Source organism: Protopterus annectens, chromosome 7.part0, assembly GCF_019279795.1.
Source record: "Protopterus annectens isolate FY-2018-M chromosome 7.part0, PAN1.0, whole genome shotgun sequence".
NCBI classification, from domain to species: Eukaryota; Metazoa; Chordata; order Ceratodontiformes; family Protopteridae; genus Protopterus; species Protopterus annectens.
In genome coordinates, this window is record NC_056739.1 from 1,088,532,174 (window position 1) to 1,088,557,082 (window position 24,909).

The 24,909-nt window shown below is 40.4% G+C and overlaps 1 protein-coding gene across 1 annotated transcript in view; it reads right to left on the reverse strand.

Moving 5' to 3' along the window:
- Nucleotides 1-24,909, reverse strand: part of ITGA11 (integrin subunit alpha 11) — a 1,670,941-nt gene that overhangs the window by 202,028 nt on the left and 1,444,004 nt on the right. The gene's annotated exons all lie outside the window — the stretch shown is intronic.

Here is a 24,909-nt window from a genome sequence, read left to right on the forward strand (position 1 = left end):
ATTTAAAGCTTTTCAAGGCATATTTGGAAAAGGGTATTACACCTAGAGGACTGAGAATCTGTATTAAACCTTTAGTGGGTCAACCTGATGATATACTCTTATCAGCTTAGTCTGAAATTCAACAGAATGCTTCTATGCAATTTGTTAAAATACTGCATGTGTATGATGAACGTAGGATATATATCTTTATTTCAGAAGTGATGGAGATTTGTGATAAAGCAAAAAATATGAGGGTTTGCCAATATACAAAAATTATTTTGAAAAACTAAGTAGGGATTTGTTACAGTTTGAACAAGAATTGAAGGAAAGGAAACTTTGGAAATTTAGCAGGGATTTAAAGGATTACAACTTGGGGAAACCCTTTGATTATGTAATAAGTGTTAAGTTTGTTAGAAATGACTCTACAATCAGGCCAGAAGAGAAAAAGAAGGAAGTCGATCTTGAAGAAAACAATTAGAGACACTTCAGGTGAGGATTCATCCTCATATATTGACACAGAAACAGAAAGACAGCAAACATCACCAGCCCACAAAAAAACTTGTTCTTTTGAACAAGTAAATTTAACACAGGGTAGTAATTCAGTCCCTTTATCAACAGAAAAAGGAGGAGGGGAGCAGGAGACATAAGTTCAGATGGATCTTTGGAAGCAATGCTGAACCTTTTGAAACCAAAGTGAATTCCCATAGCAATGTTCTTAATATTTCATCTGTTGTTCTGTCTGACCTAGATTACAAGATACTTAATAAAGGACTGAATTTTATTCCTGTATTCTTTGTGTCTGAGGATATTTTTGTAGAGGATCTGTATTCATTTTGTAGACTATTAAATCTTAAACTGTATTTCCATGATGATAGTGTTGATGGTAATTTCCCCTACACCACTGGCTTCAAGTTTTATAAATCTACATTTATCCCACCAATTAATTAAAATGTTGATAGTTTTCAGAAATGTATTTTGAAAGAATTGCCTTTTGTTTCCAATCTGAATAAAAATTACTTTCCTCATAACCTCACGGTACCAGAAATGGAAGCTTTAGATAGACTAAGGAATAATAAGAATTTAGTTATTATTCAAGCTGATAAGGGTAGTACTACAGTGGTGATGGATTGGTTGATGTATGTAGAGGAAGCAGTTAGACAGCTGCAGGATGCCAGATTCTATACGGGTATGCCCATTGACCTTACACCTAGGTTCAAAAAGGAGATAGATTCATTTTTGGAAATTGTAAAGGAATTATCTACAGAAAAACCTTATTTCATTTAAAAGTGAAATATCCAATACCACAATATCTGTATCTTTTTCCAAAGATTCACAAAGATGGTAACAGTCCACCAGGCAGACCCATTGTGTCTGGGAACAGTTCCCTTACTGAACCATTGTATGTTTATTTGACCACATATCTAAAACCTTTGCTGAAGGGTGTTAGGGCATGTTTACAGGACACCACAGAATTTCTTAACATCATATCTGATACTCAATTGGAGCCTGCTTGGTTAATGTGCACTTTGGACATGACTTCCTTATACACCAGTATTCCACATTGGGCAGGGTTGTGTGCCTTGGAGTATTGGTTGGATAAAATTCCATTAGACAGTCTGGGGTTTAACACCATTCTTTTGTGTTTGCAGAATGTGTCCTTACAAAAAATGTGTTCTGCTTTAATGGTAAATGTTATCTACAACTCAAGGGTACAGCTATGGGTGCATTCTTTGCTCCCATATATGCTGATTTGTACATGGATTATCTAGAACAGATAATAATTTATGATAGTAGTCACAATCTATTTCTTGATGAAATAGATATTTGGAGAAGTTTTTTGGATGACTGCTGGATGGTGTGGAAATCAGATCCAGTATATTTACATGAGTTTGTTCAATATTTCAATGAAAATAAATGGGGCATCAAGTTTACAGTAAATTGTGATCTGAATTGTATTTCATTTTTGGTTGTAAATGCATACAGACAGAAGGATGGTACATTAGCTAGTTTTGTATTTAGGAACCCTTTCATTCCAATACATTGTTGCATGCCTCCAGCTGTCATCCTAAACATATTATTAGTAACATCCCTATGTCTCAGTTTATGGGGATTCATCTTATCTGTTCTAACACAGAAGATTATGCACATTTTGACCAGGACTTAATCAAACAGTTTAAGGAACATGGCTACCCTTCAGCACAGTTGGTCAAAATCAGTAAGGAGGTTCAAAAACTTCATAGAAGTGATTTACTTATGTATAAAAAGTGTGTCAATCAGGATCAAAATCAAAATATTAGGATGTTCTTCATCTCACATTGCTGCAGTCCTTACACTTGGGTAGTCCGCTGTCCTCGGACTGACATCATCATATCCTCAGTCTTTTGCGCATGGTCTGATGCAGTCTGAAATTTTGAGTTTCAGACCAATATTTTTGTTTTTTCTTGCCTCAGTGGTTTACCGGATGTCAGAAAAAGTGAATAACTGTATTTCTTGTGGGAAACAGATACGCATAGAGATTATCATAATTTGTGTATACCTTGTTTGGGACCTGAGCACGGCGTTGTTGGGTGCTAGGTTCAAAGGTTAGATTGTGCCAGGTTGGTCTTTGAAGCGGTGCAACTATAATATGCCATCGGATACCGCCTGCTTCTTCAAAGAAGCGCAAAGACAAAGCAGCTAAACCCAGACTAGAACTCTGGAGTCCCAGGGGAACCTTGATTTTGCAGGATGTGGCCTCCCAGGAGACAGGTCAGGCAGAAGGGGCTTCTCAGGTAACTGTACTCCCCTCCCTTCCTAAGGTGACTAGGCCCTCTCCTTCTGTTGCTAAGGCTTCTCCCAGAGGTAGGTCAGGTATAGCTTCTGTGGGTGTCACTCCTAGCTCTTCAGGTTCTGTGCCCAAGAAGCATATGCTTAAAATGGCAGAAGATTTAATTACCTTGATTAGAGGTTCTATGCCCCCTCCTGATAAGAGGCCTAGAGTGGAACCAGAGTTGGGGGGTTATGAGCAGGCCTGAAGACTTTCAGGAGTATTCTCCTTATTCTGATTCTGATGTGGATGATTCTACTCCTTCTGCTTCTCCTCTTGAGGATTTTTCTTTTTCAGAGACTCTTCATTCCATTAGGGAGCACTTTAAGTGGGAAGGTCAGGAGTACTCTGATTCCAGGAAGAGGCTTAGGGAATTTTTGCTTTTACCCCAGCATAGGCCTTTGGCAATACCTCCTGTTCTGAATGTGGTGGAAGATGTGTTTCAAGAGGCATCTCTTAATCCTGATTCTCTGTTAAACCGGATAGGTATTACAGGGTGCCTGAAGCTCATAAGTATCTGTTCAAGAGTCCTAGGGCAGACCCAGAAACTGTTAGTCAGGGGCCTAAGGGTGTTAAAGCTTCTGTTGTTAAACCTCCAGATAAAGAGGCCAGGACTTTGGAAAGATGGGGAAAGAAAATTTATACTTCCTCCACTCTAGCTATGAGGGCTTTGAATTGCCAGTTTCACATGTTGAAATACCAAAACTATCTACTTTCTCAATTGAAGTCTAAGGTAGATGCTCTGGGAAGGTATTGAGTGTAAAGATTTAGTTCATGTTTCTGAGAAGGTTCATGCTGCAGCAATTTCAGCTCACTATGACTGTGTTCCACCATTGTTTTCTCATCCTTTGTTCAAGCAATTTCTTAGAGGGGCAAAGAATATAAGACCCGAGCTCCTACTCCTGCTTGGGATCTCAATTTTGTGTTGGAGAAACTCACTCTACAACCTTTTGAGCCTGCAGCTACTGCTGAGTTGAAATATTTATCATGGAAGACTGCTTTTTTGTTGGCCATTACCTCTGCAAGAAGGGTTTCTGAATTGCAGGCCCTGTTGAGCCTTTCTTAATTTTCCATAAGGATAGGGTGTCTTAATCCTTCTTTTATGCCTAAAGTGGTTTCTAGTGTGGCTTTAAACCAAACTATTCATTTGCCTACTTTTTATGCAAATCCCCAAAATAAAGGGGAAAAGATTCTGCACACCTTGGATGTACATAGGCAGATTATTTAAGCAAGACTAAGGAGTTCAGGCAGTCTCAGCAGTTATTTGTTTCTTTTGCTTTGAGTTCTCAGGGTAAGCCTGTGTCAAAACAAACTATTTCTAAGTGGATTGGGTTTTGCATTGCTTTCTGTTATTCCCATCATGGCAAAGAGGTTCCAGCTGGGATTAGGCCTCATTCCACTAGGGCTACTGCCACTTCAACAGCTTTTTTAAGTGGGGTGGCAACTAAGGATATTTTGGAGGCAGCTACTTGGAGTTCAGTTCATACTTTCTCTAAGCATTACCACCTTCCACTTTACTCTAAATCTAGGGCTGGTTTTGCCACTGCTATTTTACAGGGCATTTTGGCAGCTCCTGCTTCTTTATAATTTTTGCCATCCTCCCTTACCTCTGCTTTGGGATTCTACCCAAGTGTAAGGACTGCAGCAATGTGAGATGAAGAACATAGTACAGTTTTGTACCTACCATAAATGTAGATGTTCGAAGATCCACATTGCTAGTCCAATTATCCCTCCCTCCTTCCCTCTGTATTTAGAGGTGGTTGTGTGGGTTGGATTGTATTTATTGTATATATTGTATACTTTGTACATATTGTTAGTGCTAGGGTGGTTGGTTGGTGGTTTGCTGTTTTTTGGTTTTGACCTTCTTTTTAGGGTCTTCTGACATCTGGGGCAAGAAAAGACTGAGGATATACCCTGACGTTCTGATGTCAGTCTAATGGCCTTGTGACGCCAGCCTTATACTTTGATATTCGGGCCGACCGAGGACAGCGGACTACCCAAGTGTAAGGACTGCAGCAATGTGGATCTTCGAACATCTACATTTATGGTAGGTACAAAACTGTACTTTTATAACAAGCTATAGTAGGAATACCCACTACTTTATGGATTTAGTGCAACAGCACTAGGACATTTTATTGGCTGACGAAAGATTGAATGATTTGTTGGGTGATCAATATTTATTCTCCTTTCATAAAGGTAAGACCTTGGGCAGCCATTGTAGTCATTATAAATGTAATACACCATCAGATAGTTTGTCTCAGGTTGCATTACATGGTACCAGGGAAGTGGGTTGTTTCCCCTTGTGGCCCTTGTTCTTTTTGTAGCTACATCTATCAAACTAAGGAATTCATTAGTAAAAACACACCACGGGTTTTCTCAATAAACATTTTTTCTAATTGCAATAGGGACTGGGTCATCTATCTTGCGGTGTGTACTTGCTCAGCCTTTTAAATTGGCCAGACTTCTAGATCTATTATGCGATGTATATCGGAGCATCTGAGCAACATTAGAAACAAATATTCCACAAATGCCCTATACAAACATACTATCAATCATACTTCTGCCAATATTAATTTAATATTTATTATTACAGACAAAATTTTGGGTAATAGAAGTTACAAGACTGGTTGGTACAACATCCTTAATCAAAAGGAGAAATCATGGATTGTGAGACTGGGTGGATTATTTCCACCTGGTTTGAATGACCATTTGTGAAGTTAGTCATTATTGGTTAATTAGTTATTTAATTTGTTGGTGGTTTATATAAATAGTGGTTGACTGCAGTTAATATGATACGACCTTTTGTGCATTTCGACCACTGTTTGTGCTTATATTATTGTTATATTACCTGTTTTCTCTGTTTTTCTGAGCTTAATTTGTTGACTGCACTTGTTAGCTAAAGTTTTGCTTATAAGTTAACCTACAGGCTAATACACTCAAGTGTACTAGCCTTTGATAGCATTTAGTCGAATAACAAAGCATTTACTGTATTTTCTGTCTGTGTGTGTATAAAAAACAAAAAAAAAAAAAAAAAAATACTTCTGCTTTCCTAACTTTCCTAGCTAGTTGTTCCAGTGATCAGATTTTGCTGATCCCTGGGCTTTGTATTTGGTTCCTGTGTTCCTCCATTTTCTTGTGTGGCCAGAGGGAAGTTTCTTTACTCACCAGTGAGAGTGGGGAGTACTGAGCTGCCTGTTTGTCCTCAGAGGAGTGGTTAGAGACAGTAACTGGTAATTCATTGGCCATTTTGGGTCATTTCCTGCTTTTTCCAGCCCTCTGCTATAAAGTAAACTATTCGGGCTACCTAAAGTCCACTCTTCAAATTTTCCCTTAAAACAGCCTTCCCTGAACTGTACTGCTGATCTAACCAGCGTATTCTATATCTAAAAAACTCAGCTCTACTTGATTCCTAAGTAGAATATTCTCTATCTGTAAAGCCTAGCACTTGCTCCTAAAGTACTTTTTACTTGATATAGCACTCTTATTATACATAGTACCCCACCAGCCAAATACCCCATTCGATCACCCACATCCCCCGGAGTCCTTTAAAGTCCTTGTCTATTCCTTCTAGCATGTCGAGGGAACAGTTGCTAGTGTCCTCTCCTGCTCAGCTGGTGAATCTGGGAATATTGAGGCAATGTTACAATTGTCTCATGTACACGGACAACCCTCTCCTTCTCCCACAAAACACAAATACATGCGAGAGATGCAACTATATAGCCAAACTGGAGGCAGAGCTCTCTCAACATAGGACTGGTAAGACCAGACAGGAGGAGAAGGAAACCACACACACCACAAACCCAGTCTCACATAGTACTATCACAACTTCAAATCATACACATAAATACACAAAGACATATTCAGAGGCTCTGATCAAAAATCTACCAAAACAGCAGAGGCCACCAAAGCAGACACCCAAACAACTGCCACCCCAGAACACAACACATGCAACACATAGACCACATAGTCAATGTGCCAAACAGTCACAGCCCTTAAGGCCAAACACAATGCCAGACACACACGTCATTGGTGACTCTATAGTCAGACACACTGACGTCCCGCTCACCAGATTGAACAAGGAAAAGGTCACAGTAAGCTGCCTGTTGGGCGCTAGAATCCGCCACATAATGCAAGCACTCAGGTCTCTCAACAGCAGGTACAAGTACGACTCTGTCATTGTCCACGCTGGTGTGAACGACCTGAGACGTACCTCCTTGGACTACATGAAAAGAGACATAGAGGAGCTCTCTGATTATGTAGCCCAGGCAGGTATGACCCTGACCTTGAGCAGTATCCTACCTTCACCAAGAATGATGCCACAATACAGAGACAAGATGATCAGCTTTAATAATTGGCTTAAACTCTGGTATCATTCAAAGGGGATCCAATGTCTGTCTGCCTGGGTTGACATGCTGGACAAGCCACGCTGCTTCGCAAGGGACGGCTTGCACCTGTCACCCCTGGGCTTCCGGATATTGGCAAAGGCTCTTGCCACCCCCATAGTGCCTTTTTTAGGCAAGGCTCAAATTCTAAACCTACCACCCTAGAACACAAAAAAGGAAAAAACTGAGGGTAATGCTGCTCAATGCCAGAAGTCTCAACCTCAAGATGCACGCACTCGAGGCCCTTCTCAGTATGGAGAACATCGATGTCTGTGCTGTGACTGAAACCTGGTTCAAGGCTCCCGAGAGCACCCCAGCACTATCAGGCTTTACCTCTTATCATGCGTTCCGGCCCCAAAATCCGGACAACACCAAGAAAGGAGGGGGGGTGTCTATATTCATCAAGAACACCCACACCTCAAGGTTGGTGGCAACGCACGATGCATCGGAGACCATCCAGGTGCAACTAACCATAGGCAAGACTGCTCTGCAAGTTGTAGCATGTTACAGGCCACCCTCTCAATCTCAGGAACCTCACATAGTTTTCCTGAAAACACTGGAGGGGATAAATGTATCTCCAAACACCATCATACTTGGTGATTTCAACTACCCGAATATAGACTGGGATCACTACTCTAGCCACAACAATCTAGCCCAAAGGTTCCTAGAGTTCATAAACTCAAATGCCATGGAACAACTAGTCATCATTCCCACAAGAGGAGATAACATACTAGATCTCATCATCACGAACATGGGGTCACAATGTTCAACACCGGAAGTATATCCTTCACTGGTGAGATCAGACCATAAACTAATCTCACTGGAAGTCCACATCCCGCCCCCACCTGAGATAAAAAAGACCACAGTGAAGAACTTCTCAAAAGCCGACTTCACACTTCTAAAGGCTAGTGTGGTCTCTTTTATGGTCCCCGAGACTGCGGAAACCATTACTCAAACCGCTGAATCACTTACAAATGCCTTCTACCAGCACCTACAGGACTGCATGGATCAGGCAATCCCAAACAAAACAAAGACCCTTTGTACCAAAGGCAAGCATCCAGTTTGGTGGACCCCAGCCATAAACAAGCTCTACAACAAAAGGAGGAAGCTACTACAAGATAGAGCAAAATCCCTAAAAGGGAAAACACCCTTGATCATTGTAAGTAAAAAATTAAGATCTCTCATAAAATCATCCAAGGCAAATTTTGAGAGAAAAGTTGCCAGGGACTCAAAGAACAATCATAAGGCCTTCTTTAGCTATGTTAGAAACCTGGGAGGAAACTCCCAGATATGCTCAGAATTGGTTCAAAATGATGTAAAAATTACTGAACCTACAGACATTGCCAACATACTGGCTGACAGGTTCAGTGCAAACTTCTCCTCCCCAAAAGGTGAGATATCTATACCAGAGAATTATAGCCCCCCAAACATCTCAAACGCTCAGGTGAGAACTGCTCTCTCCAAGGCAAAAAACACAGCATCCATGGGACCAGATGGTGTCCCCGGATGTGTGCTCCACGAACTCAATGAGGAATTAAACCCGCAGTTAGGGCAGCTGTTTAATCTTAGCCTCACCTCAGGATATGTGCCTAAGGAGTGGCGTACCAACCCGGGAAATTACCGTCCCATCAGCTTGACAAACTTGATCTGCAAAGCTATGGAGAGGATCATAATGGAACTCATAAATAAAGACATAGGAGACTTGCAGACTTTGGATCCGACCCAGTTTGGCTTTGTCAAGGGCAGATCATGCCTTTTAAACCTGGTGGACTTTTTCAAAACAGTCACCAAGGCCATTGATGAGGGAAAGGCAGTCCACACAGCCTACCTAGACCTGGCAAAGGCTTTCGACACAATACCCCACTGAGGTATCATTGAAAAACTCATCAGCTTAAATGTAAACCCATACGTCACAAGATGGGTTGCAAACTGGCTAAGTGACAGAACCCACAGATACAGAGTTGCTGGCGCCATGTCAGACTCAAAGCCTGTCACAAGTGGTGTCCCACAGGGCTCAGTGCTGGGCCCTCTCCTGTTTGGCATCTACTTTTCAGAAGTCCAAGCAAACACAGGAGGATTATGGCTGACAAAATTTGCAGATGACTGCAAACTGGGTGCCATAGTTGAGAACACATCTGACACAGATATCCTTCACAAGGGTCTTATAGAAATGGAAAACTGGTGCCAGAACCATGGCCTAAAGTTAAACACCAAAAAATGCATAGTCATACCCTTCGGGAAAAACAAGGTTACCCCTAGCTACCATATAGGCGGCAACCCACTAAGCACAGAAGAGGTTATCAGGGATCTGGGTACCCAGGTTGACAGTAACCTTTCATTTGATACTCACATTGCCAAAGTAGTTAGGAAGACCTTCTACATTGCCCACCTGATCATGAAGGGATTCACATCTAGATCAAGGGAAGTCATCGTCCCCCTGTACTCATCACTCATCAGGCCAATGATTGAGTACAATGCCCCATTCGGAATGTATCTGACACGACACCTGCAGCACCTGGAAAGGCCCCAAAAGTTCCTCACCAAAAGGATAAAGGGTCTCAAAAATATGTCGTATGCCGCCTGACTGAAGGAACTTCAGCTCTACTCAGTCGCTTACCGTCTGCTCAGAGGTGACCTGTGCCTGACATACAAGGCCATGTCCAACCCAGAATTGATGAACATGATTCACCTCAAAAAATCTAGATCCCTCAGAACTACAAGGGCGGGAGACTTAAACCTTGACACGGTTATTAATAGGACATGCTGGAGGGACAGATTCATCACCCAGAGACTCCCTATGCTGTGGAACAAAATCCCGGTACATGTGAAGCAGAGCACCTCGCTGGCTTTGTTCAAGAGAAATCTTGACCAATGGATGGGAGATCGCAGATATACCCCAGGGATTATCTCTGTGTCTCTGCTTGACAGAGGCACAGCAAAATAATGGGCATAGTATCCTCTAAACTAAAGGGGTGGCGAAAGCCACAAAGCTCTGGCTAGGCTTATAAATGCCCTTGGGCAGATAGCCTAGTATGAACCTATGAACCTATTGATAAAGGCCTTTAGGCCGAAACCGGTCTGTTGACTGTATATTGACTTTGATAAAGTTTGTTTTGTCCTATCCATGCTGGTGCTGGCTGTTTCTGTGTTTTTTGGATATGCTGATATTGTGACATTACAGGCAGGCTCTGAAAAAGAACTTCAGCAAACGACAGGGAAATGGAATGCAAAACTGAAGACACATGGGAGGAAACTGACTACAGATAACACAGTTGTAAATGGATCAAATGGGGGGGGGAGCTGAAAACTGAGATGGAATAAGTTAATTGCTTCATGTATCTAGGAGGGGTGGTTGCGGAGAAGGCAGTCTGAATGAGGAGGTCAAAGATAGAGTCAGAGTGGTGTACCTACTGGCACAGAGTGTCATTGGTAGTGTATGACAGAAGAATGCCAAAGAAGCTGAAACATGAGGTGTACAAAACTGTACCGTATTGTATAGAAGTCTGGTAGAGTGACAGAAGAGCAGTTGAGGAAGCTAGACTTGATGGAGATGAATTGCCTGAGATGTGGGAGATGGATGCACATTGTGGGACAGATGAGGAAATTAGGACAGCAGAGCAGAAACCCAAGTAGCTCCATTTGTAGAGGTCAAAGAGAACAGATTATGGTAGTCTGCACTCGTGCTGAAAATTAGAAGACAATCTTTTGAAGAAGACTCAAGACAGGCAGAAAGAAGGCAAGAGGAAACAAAGGCATCTAGCAAAGCGGTAAACAGATTGCATGAGGAAAGACCTACAATAGTCATGTGTTACTGCTGAAGACGGTAGGAGAGTGACAATGAATCTACAGAGATGGCAATAGTTGACGTAACTCTCTGACCCATTGTTGAAAATGGGAAAATGGGGATTGGTGATGATGTTTAACTTATGCATTTTTAAGCATCAGAAGGCAAAAGAATCTAATAAATAATTTATCACTGCCCTTGTTTTCACAACATCTGTACAGCCCACCACACAGATAATCTTGTAGTGGTGCTTCTTTCTAAAGCAGTATTGAAATGCAGCTAAGGGGCTAGGATTGGTTATACAAGCAACCAGTCCCAGCCCCTTGTGTAACCAATCCCAGCTCCTTGTGTAACCAATCCCAGCCCCTTGGTTGCACGAGTAATGTATTTAGGGATAACATAGTTCCCTTAAACTACTAATCAACCAGTGATACCCAACAACAGGGAAATAATGCACTACCCATGGGTGTTGTGAGAACTGATGTCATAGGCAAGGGTTTCTCCAGCCCTGGAAGGTTGGTTACTTCATTGTAATACCCACCTTAAATTATGCTATTTCAGTTAGAAAATGGGCTGTCTGTTAAGTTATTTTGTATTTGTTTTATTATTAGCGTATATTATTTGTACAAAATTAAACAAAGATAGACAGACGCGCGCGCACACACACACACACACACACACACACACACACACACACACACACACACACACACACACACTCAAAATATTTTTTGTGCAATGTCAAATGTTTCCAGAGTTCATGCTTGGCCCTTTGGTGCTGCTTGAATTCATTTTTTAGTGCAGTTACATAATGCAGTGAGATGTTTATTTGAGTAATGGATGTTTCGAAGTTCAGTTAGTGACCTGGCTTCAAAAAAGTTTTTTCATTGATGCTGTATAGATTTCCTGCAATAAGTAGACAATCTCATTTTTTTTATTTGGCTGTGTCTGTACAATTATGTACCCCTTTTGGAATGTTGAATGTCTAGTGGAGATTTCTTCTTGTTGGAGGCCATTGTTTAATGCTAGATAGGTTCATAGGTAGGTACTAGGCTATCTGCCCTGGGACCTACATAAGCCTAGACAAAAAGGTTCCCTGGCTTTCACCACCCAAGAAAATTATTTTCCTGTGCCCCTGTCAAGCAGTGCTGCAAAAGTGATCCCCGGGGTGAATTTTCTATTTCCCATCCAGTCGTCAAGATTTTTCTTAAAGAGGGCCAATGAGGAGCTTTGCTTGACATGAATGGGTAGTTTGTTCCAGAGTATGGGTAGTCTATGGGACATGAATCTATCCCTCTAGCATGTTCTGTTTATTGTGGTGACAAGGTTTAGGTCCCTGGAGTGTGTAGTTCAGAGAGATTGGGATTTCTTTAAGTGTAGCATGTCCAACAGCTCTGGGTTTGACATAGCTTTGTATGTTAGGTAGAGTTCACCTCTGAGTAGGTGATATTGACGGAGTAGAGCTGGAATTTTTTGAGACGGTCTGTGTATGGCATCTGTTTGAGGCCAGTAATCCTCTTAGTAAGGTATTTCTGTGGCCTTTCCAATTGTTGTAGGTGTCTTGTGAGATACATGCCAAATGGGGCATTGTATTCTATAATGGGTTTGATGAGGGATGAGTAGAGAGAAACAATGAACTTCTTTTTTCTAGAGGAGAACCCTTTTGTGATGAAGTGTGCCACATAGAAGGATTTCCTGACTACTGCGGTGATGTGGTTATCAAAGGAGAGACTGCTACCCACCTGTGTCCCCAACTCTCTTATCACACTTTCAGTGTTTAGTGAGCTACTGCCTATGTGGTAGTTCATGGGTACCAAGTTTTTCCCAAAGGGGATGATAATGCACTTCTTGGCATTCAGCTTGAGGCCATGACTTTGACATCAATCATCTGTCTCTATGAGGCTCTTTTGTAGAATGTCTACATCATTAGGTGATTCTGTTATGGCTCCCAGTTTGCAGCCATCTGCAAACTTTGTTAGCCAAAGACCTTCTGTGTTGGCCTGCACTTCACAGAAGTAGATGCCGAACAGGAGAGGGCTCAGGACCAAACCCTGTGGTACTCCACTCATCACAGGTCTGAAGTCGGACTTGGAGTAGGCTACTTTTACTGTGTGAGTTCTGTCAATGAGCCAGTTGACCACCCATCTTGTGACATAGGGATTTATGCCCAGTTTAGTGAGTTTATCTATAATTCCAGACTGGGGGATGGTATTGAAAGCCTTGGCGAGGTCAAGATAGGCTGTGTGCACTACCTTGCTCTCATCTATGGCTCTAGTGACTGCTTCAAAGATGTTAATCAGGTTTAGTAGACATGATCTACCTTTTACAAACCCAAACTGAGTGGGGCCTAGGGTTTGGAGGTTACCTATGTCTTTGTTTATAAGCTCCAAGATGATACGTTGCATGGCTTTGCAGACCAGGCTCGTCAGGCTAATGGGGCAGTAGTTTCCAGGGTCCATGGTGGCACCCCCTTTGTGGAGTGGGATAACTGTCGCTGTGTACCATTCAGTAGGCACATAACCTGAGGTGAGGCTATGATTGAACATGGTACTTAGGTGGGGTGCCAGTTCGTTCTGTAGTTCATGCAGTATGCAGCCTGGGATGTTGTCTGGTCCCATGGATGCTGTGTTCTTGGCTTTGGAGAGTGTGGTCTTTACTTGTTAATCTGTGATTACAGGGGCTTTGCATTCTTCTGGTATTAAGATGGGCCCTTTGTAGGATGAGAGGGAGGTAAAGTTAGCACTGGACCTATCTGCCAAGACGTTGGCAATATCGGTTGGTTCTGTATATTTAGTGCCATTGTGCTGTAGCTCAGAGCAGATCTGAGTGTTTTAATTGAGATTATTGGCATAGCTGTAGAATGCTTTGTGGTTGTCTTTGGAATCATCAGTGGTGATTTTATTTTCATAACTGGCTTTGGAGGATTTCATGAGGGATCTCAGCTTCTTGCTGAGGCTGACCAGGGAGTTCCTCCAATCTTGGGATTTTACTCTTTTTTTTCAACAGCTTCTTCCTTCTGTTGTAGAGTTTGTTTATGGCAGGGGACCACCAGATTGGCTTCCTTTTTTTTGGAGGATAGTGTCTTGGTTCTGTTGGGGATGGTATGATCCATGCACTTATGTATGTGCTTATACAGTGCATTTGTGTAAGATTCAGCAGTCGTACCTCTATTTTTCGTCTGCATGAGTGTCGTGAAGTTTGCCACTTCTGTCTTAAGAAGCATGATGTTGGCTTTGGAGTAGTTTTTGACTGTGGTTTCCTTATTGGAGGGTGGGGGTGGGATATGGATGTCTAGGGTGATTAACTTGTGGTCGGATCTGACCTGCAAGGAGTTGACCTCTGGCGTGGAACACTAGTTACCCATATTGGTAATGACCAGGTCCAGGATATTGTTGCCCCCGGTGGGGGTCTGAACAAGCTGATCCAAGGCATTGGAATTTATGAATTCCAGAAAACGTTGAGCGAATGAGTCAGTACATGAGTAGTTTTCCCAGTTGAAGGTGGGGTAGCTGAAATCACCCATAATTAAGGTATTGTGTTGTGTTGTACTTTAATATTTTCCAGTATCTTAAGAAATGAAGAGTGGGAGTCCTGGGGCATGGTGAGGGATCTGTAACAAGCTACAACCTGGATTGCAGTCTTGCCCAGTGTTAGGTGGACTTGGATAATTTTGGATGCATTATGTTGACCAACTATCCTGGAGGTGTGGATATCCTTAATGAATATGGACACGCCTCTGCCTTTATTGTTTTGGTCCAGGTTAGGTGGCGGAAAGGTGTGGTATGAATTATAGCCTGGTAATGCAGGAGTGCTCTCTGTAGCCTTAAACCAGGTGTCTGTCACTGCACAAATGTCAATGTTCTCCATTTTAAGGAGTGCCTTGAGTGAGTGCATTTTGAGGTTTAGACTTCTAGCATTGAGTAGCATTACCCTTAGAGTTTGCTTGCTTATACCTGTTATGGTGGTGAATTTAGCATTTGAACCTTGCCTAAAAAAGGCACTATAGGGGGGGTGGCAAGAGCCTTAGCCAGTATCCGGAATCCCAGGGGTGACAGATGCAGGCCATCTCTACAAAACATCATGGTCTGTCGACCATGTCATCATAGGCAGACAGATACTGGATCTCCTTAGAATGACACCAGAAGCTTAGCCAATTGCTGAAGTCAATCATTTTGTCCTTGTACTGTAGTATCATTCTGGGCAATGGCAGGATGCTACTCAGGGCTAGGGTCATACCTGGCTGGGCTACAAGATCTGAGAGCTCCTCCATGTCTCTTTTCATGTTGTCTAGGGAGGTACATCTCAGGTCATTCACACCAACATGGACAATGACAGAATTGTGATTGTACTTGTTGTGGAGTGACCTGAGAGTGTGCATTATGTGGCGGATCCTGGCACCCAATAGGCAGCTGACAGTAACTTTCTCCTTGTTTAGCCTGGTGAGTGGGACATCAGTGTGCCTGACTAAAGAGTCACCTATGACTAGTGTGTTGGGTACATTGTTTTTCCTTATGAGCTAAGGTTGAGTGGCACATTGATTTTGTTGGCTATGTGTCATTTGGGTAGTGTTTGGGGGTGGTGGTTGTCTGCGTTTCAGCTTGGGAGGTCTCTGTTGCTTGGACAGATGATTTGTGTTTCTATGTGTGGGTTTTGGTATTGTGGGTTTTGAAGGACTATGTGCTGAGTGTGGTGTGGTGCAGGTGTTAATCTTCTCCTTTTGACTGTCTAAGTCCAGTCTTGGCAGGAGAGAGCTTGGCTTCCAGTTTGGCTATATAAGTGCATCTCTCACAGGTTGTAGTGTTGGGTGTTAGGAGGAGAGGGCTGTCAGTGTACATGAGGCAATTGCTACATTGCCCCAAGATGTCCAGATTCATAAGATGGACAGGAGAAAACACCGTGAGATGACCCATGGACATGCCTGGAAAGGTGCTTATTAGTTTAAGTACTAAGAACTGTTTTCTTCTTGACAAGTGAGGAAAGTTGAGTGCTGTAGTAATGTAGTTTATTTAGTGCTTACAACAAGTTCTGAGCAAGTGCTGAGCACAAGGAAACAGTTTTTAGTGCTGAGACTAAAAAACTGGCTAGTTCTAGCTAAAACTAGGTAGTTTTAGCACCAATCCCAAGAAGAGAAGCAGGCCACAGCCTGTTTGGTGATCCACAGTCTTGCCCTAGATAATGCAAGAGTCTGCAAGCTTGTAGCCTTTTTCTGATAGATGCCTCGAATAGCAACCAGACCAATCAGGTATGTTAAACACAGACACTCACTCTTCAACCAGAAAGAATCAGGAATCAATGCACTCTGCTCAACTCTCACCAGGGTCAGAATATAAGCTCAGATTCTAAGTTGTCACCTATAAAGTCGTTATTAAGCGTTCTGGTGATCAGCAGTCTCCAGGAAATAATGTAACTGTACTCCTTCTCTCACCAGGAGAAAACAGAAGCAGTAATCCCAGGATGACTACTGAGAGGCAGAATGTGGGCTCTACAATAACTGGTGGTCTTGCAATAGATGCTTAAATGTAAGATGAAAAAATGGTTTATCCTTAACACTGCAGTGTGCACTAGAGGAGTTAGATGTGAAAGTAGGTAACTTAAGTTTTACCTGTCTAAAAGTTAAGTTTTAGTGGAGAGTCACTATTTTTAAAACAACAAGATAGATTAAAAGGGAGTGGTCACTTTTGTATTCTGGTACTATGGAATACATTAGGATGGCCAATAAATTTAAATAGTTGAAGGGGAGTGAATTCACAAAATGATAATTTTGTGCTTACTCACACCAGCTAGTAAAAGCAGATAGGAAATGAGATATATGGTCAAATTAACATAAGGGGCAGGCAACTAGAAAGACAGTGGTGTTTAAGAACACAACAGTAACCGGGTGGGAGGGTGAAAAAAATTCTGTCTGACTCACAACAGACAGAGCTGTGGTATCTTTTCAAGTTTTAGTATGCAGTTAAAAACAGAATGCAAGTAAAACACAATGTAAAGAAAACAAATTACAGTATACAAAAAAGAAAAAGGCAATAAAGTAATACAAAACACAACAATAAAAAGCAAACTAACCTTTCCCTCACAGCAAACTGTAGCAGAATCTGGCTGTGCCTTCCCAGTAAAGCCGAGTAACAAGTTCTTCTGGCTGTGGCTGTAGTAACTCTAATATTGTTTGTTCCATTTGGGAATAAAAACAATTCCCTCAATTGTGAATCAGTGCACCTATTTAATTCTTAATTTTTATTTTTTTATAATACTTTACTTGAAATAATTTTAAAATAAGGAAGCTATTTATAGGACAGAATGGGTTCTGCACTTGAATTTACTGATACATATATAAGTCAAAATCCCTTTCTTGTTCATTAATTATTATTTATTTCATTTTTTTTCAGATTGTCCGTGTAGTCCTGAGCGCTTGTTGCTCTACTGCATCACATAGTAACTGTTTTATTACCATTTCAAGCCTTGTATCACTCGTGCACATTGTTGGGAGGGGGAGATTGAAATTTTGCAAGCATGTATAAAAGTGTTTATATTGATTTATTTGTATTTATTTGTAAACTTGGGTAGAATGTATAGTTTTAACATTGTTACAGGGTTTCATTTCCTACAAGAATTAGACAAAATAAGGCAGCCTTCTATTGCTTTAAATTTTTGAATCATTTAAGAAACCGTAATTGTATTTTATTAAAGATGCAGTTTAGTTGTATTTTTAGATCAAATAATAATAATTGTATAGTGCTCCTGTGTTTAATGTATTTATTTAAAGAGAAAAAAAAACAGTTCCCTGATAAGAAAAAAAATTCAGAGATGCATAAAATGTACCAGAAGGAGAATGAAGGTCATACATGATCTCAATGGTATGGGAGATTTTGAATGTTGCTTACAATCCAATTTCAGTTTCTCAGTAAATGTCTAGCCTAGAATAGTGTCTGAATAAGAAACCCAATGATGTCACTTCTTTGAAGTACTTTAATGTTCCCCCTGGGGAATTTGATTATCTGAAGTTTGCTATAATAGCAGCTGAAATAAGTAACCCTGCTTCCTTATAGTCAGGGGCAAAAGCAGTTTTACCTTTCCTCCAAAAAATGGAATACACTGGGGGAATTGAGAAACCAAGAACAACACCACCACCTAGAAGCAGCTAGAAGCAAGCGGCACCAATAAAGGCAATCCCAAAGAGAAGGAGCCAAAAACAGTATATATTAAGTCCAAGAATAATGTATGTAAAATCCAAGTAACACAAAACGACCAAAACTAATGCTTTTGAATACACAGCTTTCTTACAATTCCAGCAAACCAAGATTGAGCTCTTTCGTAACCAGAACAGGAAACTTCATCAGAATCTTTTTGACCACACATCCTGTCCCACTTATAAAGTCATAACCCATTTTTCATTGGCCCACTTAAAATTTAAAATATTGAACATATATACATTTAATAGATGCAATACCATATTGTAAATAATACCCTACACAGGCACTACATTAAAAATTATATAAAATAACAGTTTGTCCTAAAATATGTATATAATTATATAAATATGTATGTATATTTTAATTCCTACCTATACATATACAATAATCTTCTGTCCAGCTTACATACCTATTACAAATTGCCCTTAGTTTTAGGGCTGGGGTGAGGAAAATATGATTGTTTCACCCTGGGTAAACACAAACATCAAGGCGTAATTGCCATATTGTTGTGTCTTTCGGCTTTTCCTGGTTAGGGGTCGCCACAGCGGAACTCCGGTCCGCTAATGATTAGCAGTAAATGTTTACGTGCCGAGTTGCCGGCCCTGATGCACAACCTTCAATGAAGGTACGCCCATTCACGCATGTCTTCATACAGAAGATGCTCTAGCTGAGAATCGAACAGGACAACGTCTAACTGTGAGACAACAACGCTACCGCAGCACCACCACCGCAGCATTCCAGCCTTGATTCACAGTCCCCATCCCTATCCTGTGGTTTTACCATTTCTATAATCCCAAATTTAAAATCATTCCTAGCACATTTGACCACATATCGGTACAAAGCATTAGTTTATTTTTTCATGTTATCTCATAAATATGCTCGTAGATTCTTTGTTTCAAGCTCTGTTCTGTCTTACCTATCTAAAATGCCCAGCAGGATGTGCAATATGCAATATGCACCACACCCTTTGTTGAGCAATTATGATGTTCAAATGTCCATAATCTATACTGGGAAACAGGTAACCAAAGTTCTCTGGTATTGGCTATAAAAGGGCACTGGGAACATCTGCCACACTTGAATGTCCCCCCAGTCCCCCCTTCTGTCTTCGACTTACTTGGTCACCCTTTTTCAAAGATTTCTTTTAAATTCAAATACCTATAACCTATTTGGCATACTGCCAAAAATTCCCAGTATTTATTTATGAGTTTCTGAATTATTCCCCTATCATTGTTGTATGTTACCACTAAATAAGGTGTTTTGTTACCTTCTACATTCCTTCCACTTCCTACATTCACTCTCCCATTACCAGAATTTTCCACTAGTGGCATGTTTAATAAGGGTAGATATCTATTCCCCCAACCCATAAGTACCTCATTTTTAATAGTCTTGACCAAAGTCTCTGGATATCCCCTATTAAGGAACAGGTTCTCAATAAATTCTAATTATCCTATTAAATCTTCTTTATTTGATATCATCTGCCCTTTTACTATATTTTTCTTTTGTATGAATGGGTGATTACTCTCAAAATGAAGATATGAATTAGATATGATGTGATATGAATTTGGGGGGACATTCAAGTGTGGTAGATGTTCCCAGTGCCCGATTATAGCCAATACCAGAGAACTTTGGTTACCTGTTTCCCAGTATAGATTATGGACATTTGGACATCATAATTGGTCAACAAAGGGTGTGGTGTATATTGCTTATAGCACATCCTACTGGACATTTTATTTAGTTAAGACAGAAAGGAGCTTGAAGCAAAGAATCTATGAGCATATGTATTAGATAACATGAAAAAAAATAAAATAATGCTTTGTACTGACATAGTCAAATGCACTAGGGAAAATTTTAAATTTTGGATTATAGAAATGGTAAAACTGCAGGATAGGGTTGGAGACTGGGAATCAAGGCTGGAATTTAAGGGATTAATATGGAAATTATGCCTTGATGCTTGTGTTTACCCAGGGTTATTGTATATGTATAGGTTGGAATTAAAATAGGAGGGGATAATATATATTTTGGTTTAACATGTACATACATAGTTTATTTTTATATTTTTTATTGTATTACATGTGTAGGGTATTATTTACAATACGGTATTGCATTTGTTAAATGTATATATGTTCAATATTTTTAATTTTATGTGGGCCAATGAAAAATGGGTTGTAACTTTATAAGTGGGACAGGATGTGTGGTCAAACAGATTCTGATAAAGTTTGCTGTTCTGGATATGAAAGAGCTCAATCTTGCTTTGCTGGAATTGTAATAAAACAGTGTGTATTCAGATGCATTAGTTTCGGCCGTTTGTGTTACTTGGATTTTACATACATCATTTTTGGACTTAATATATACTGTTTTGGGCTCCTTCCAATCGGGATTGCCTTTACTGGTGCCACGTGCTTCCAGATGGAGGTGGAGTTCTGCCTTTCTGCCATTCCTAACAGTCATTTGTAATGACAAGGATTTTGAAGAAAAAATTCTCAGTGACCAGATAGATGAAAATAATAGTTTAAAGCTTACGTTTTTTAGTTAAAGTGAATTCTCTCAATATTTGAAATGTGGAACTGCGGACATTTCTAGGGAGGCAAAATTGTTTTAAAAGTTCAAAACATCTGTGCTTCATGAATATTAGCATGGCTACCCTCCATCTTATATAAGAGCTTGAAAGCTCTAAAGAAATTGTGTTCACAACCCATTTCCATTCTTAAAAGTTTTTGAAGATGTTAACAAATATTATACTTGGTTTAATTGTTTAAGTAATTGTAAGTAATTGTTTAAACCCTGACTGGATGAGATTGACATAGAGGAGAAAAGGATATAAATATATACATGGATTATTATAACTAAGTTTGTAAGCTGTCTGTAGTATTTACTACATAGATACTATACTCCAGAAGAGTGGTCATTTGTAATTAAAATGTCCTTATATTTATTTTCATTTATCAGACTGATGTAACAGTTAATTGGGCTCACTACTGAAATGTTAGCACTTGAAATGCTGTGTGCCAACATGCAGAAAAAAAGGTAAACCAAAAACACAGGAGAAGAGCGAATCTTGAAGAGTGCTCTTCTCCTCAAAACTTCTTTTTGCAGGAGGAGCAAGTCCCCCTGCAGCCTGAAGTTGGGGTGGCAAGCCCCCCCAGACCCTCAAACTTGTATATATTATCTCCAAAATCGTCATACCTTGGAGAAAAGGGAATATTCCAAGAAATTGCATCTTGGACTTAGTATATGTAAGTTTGTTCTTTTGGCCATTCAGTCTCCATATTTTGTGACTTGCTTTTGTGAGTCACAACATTTCAAATTGTTGCTGTTAATTTCCTTAGTCCAAGATGCCAAAGTACATGATTGTAAATATAAAATAATTTAGTAAGATAGTATTGCATTAACAATGGAATGGGAAAGAGAAACACTGACCTAGTACGTAACAGTCCAAAGAATCCTTGTAGGACCAGTGACAGTAACTTCTGCATTGAATGTGGTGAGGGTGCTTGGTTCAGTTCCGCTGACAAGGGTCTGTGTTTTCCTTTCTTGTTCTCCTGTTCAGTTGTTAATTATAAAATAATGAAAATTTGGATATTTATTTGAGTACCACACAGATGAGTATTTTTTAAAGAAATTTAAAGTTTCTTCTAGGATGGAGGAAAGACAGGCTTGACTAGCACATAGCCTGAAAGCAATAAAGCCAAAATGTTTGCCAGCGGCCTGTTTGCTTTTAAAGTGACTTGTTTTATACACGATATGGAAAATAAGGTTAAAGATTACAGTAAATAGACTCTGCAATGTTGTTTACATGTCTTTACATTATTTTTATTTTCTTCTACAGGAAAAGACAAAAAAGATTTATTTTTAAAGAAAAAGTGGCATAAATCTGTTATGCCCCTTTAGGAGCTGGTGTCAGAGACCTACATCTTGCTTGTAGTGGGATTCTAGTAACTCCATGCTGCAGTCTAATGATCATAAAAATTCCAAAAATGTTTTTTAGCCACTGATAATGATAATTTTGTGAAATTACTCATTTGACTACAGTCAGAGCTGTTGCTAGGTCATCTGGGACACACTGGTGTCCCCTTCATGCCTTCTCAAACTTATTTAAGGAGCAAGAAAAAAAGACCTGTTTACCTGTAGCAAGCTGCTTGATACAACTGTTACAACTGTTAAAAACAGCTTTCTACAGTTACTATCTCATACGCACACACACACACACAGCACACACACACACACACACACACACACACACACACACACACACACACACACACACACACACACACACACACACACACACACACACACACACACACACGTGCTTCTCCTGTAACCACAAATGCAGCACTTGAATTCACTTATAAAGCTGCAATATTTTCATGGCTTCATAAATCAATGCTTGTACTGCACTCATCCATTTGCACCTGTTGACCACATCCCCTAATAGCTTTTGCCTGAGGCAGCTACCCCCTTCACCCTACCCCAGTTATGGCTCTGGCTGTACTATCACTTATCTCCCCTTTTATATCTTTTCTCCCTGTTACACAGACTCTAATTGGAGGCACACTGTATCAATGCTAGATGGAAAAAAAATCTCAAATGATTGATTGAAATAGGTCTTCCAGTTAGGCTGCAAAACAGAATTTCCATCAAAGCTCTTTTTCAACCTATTCCAAGAGGAATGAAATCCTGTCTTACAAAACAAAGCCTGCTTTATTAAAAGTATTACACAAGGAGATCATAGTGATGGTGTCTTTTGCCTCCCAATGTTTTTAGTTGATGGGTATTATTCAGCATTCTTCCTGGTTCCAAAGAAAGTGACAGTACTTGAAAACTAATGTTTAGATGTGTTTCATCTCAACAAGTTCATAATGGCTCTACATCAACAGGTTTGATTCTTTAGCTTTCAGAGACTGCATGGCACCTGTTTTCAAAGATTTTTACTGGCCTGCCCTGTCTTAGGTTCAAAGGTTCATAGCAAGCTACGGGCTACAGAGACACTGAAAAGCTTAGCCTCATCTCCATTGTAATGTTAAGGATAGGTTAGGATCTCCTGGAATTATATCACTGGCATTAATGCCAGGCATGAATTTATGGTTACCCATCCAATCATTGAGGTTTACTCTGAAGAGTACCATGCTTGATGTGAAGACAAAAGAGTCTATCACAGAGGTGTGAGATACGTTGGGTAAGAAACCTGTCTGCAAGTACTGTTCAACTTGCAATGGAAGTTTATGACCTTGGATCAGGTATCAGTAAAAATCTTAGCTCTATGAAGGTGAAGTAGTTCAAAATGTAAGGGGTCTGTCACAGCATGGAATGGTAAGTGGCATTGCCTCTAAACAGTTTGTAAGACACTGTGTAGAGGGCATAAATTTTAGTCTGTTGTGGTAGCTTAAGTGGCTTAAGTTTGTGGTCTTCGTAGTTAGGGAACACTTGGGGCCTTCCAAGCTGTACAATGTGTTTAGGAAGGTACATTCCAAAGGGGAATCTGTATTCAACAGATGGTCTGATAAGGAAGGAACAGAAGCAGACAAGAGCATTCCTGAATTTAAAAGACTTACCAAAGCAGATAAGATGTGTGAAGTATAAGGACCTTTTCACCACAACCGAAACCTTGTGGTTGAAAGAGACCTCATAGTGTGGCTAGGGAGATCTTTAATGACAGTGTTTGCTTTGAGAGTAATGTCAGTGATACAGTGAGAGTAAGGGATCGAGTTCTTACTGAAGGTAACTATGCTACCCTTCTTAGCATTTAAGGTAAGTCTAAGATCTCACACCACATGTTGGCCATATAGAGAACCTGCTAGAGAATATGGGTATTACAGAGGGAGTTGACAATGGCATTGCATTTGCTGTCACCCACAAATTTGATTTTATCTATAGACCTTGTATGTTTGATTTTACTTCGGAGAAGTGAGACTGTACCCTGAAGAGTGCCACTAGTAACATTTCTTTTCTTTCTTTCTGTTTGGTTACTTTTTTTGCTCACCACAGCTTACAACTGACTTGTCATAGGACCTCTTCTCATCTGCTGTATCTACAAAACCTCCAGTTTCTCCACCAGACTATCTTCAACCATGTTCAGAGACAGAAAGAAGATTGATGCACTTGGGTAACTGTCATACTGCTGCCAGGGAGGTACTTTCTTTAATTCTCCACCATGTGTACACATCAGTTAAGCACTGGGGCATACAACTGGTGTCAGCACTGCTTGGTCCCTCACTTCTGTAAGGTGCTTCATCTCAGCAGGACATTTGGCCTCCATCAAGGAAATTAACATACCAGTATGCACCATGGTCATCTGAGCTACAGTCAAGGCTCTGTCCTTTATACATGAGTTCAGACTATAACATGGTTTGTTAACTAGTACATTGCTTATGATGCCTGCAGTATTCATAACCAACTTTTAACAAATCCACATTGATTAGGGTCAAGGGTCTGGAGGTCATATATGTCATTAACTAGTTCAACAGTAATGCATTCCATATCTTTACAGATAATGGTAGTGAAACTACTAGATCTATAGTTATCAGAGGCTTCTGTGGGTCCTCCTTTGCTGAGGGAAAGAACTGTAGCTACTTTCCAAGCTTTATGTATGTAACCTGTACAGCTATTAGGTTAATGAGATTCTGCAGAGTTTGGCTACATGTTGTTTGATACTAGTGATTTAGCACCCTGGAATTTTGTTGTGATTAATGGAACTACTACTATTGCTCCAGTAGCTTGATATGATGTTGCTTTTCTGAATCTAATTTTTTGTCAAATGCTATATACAGATAG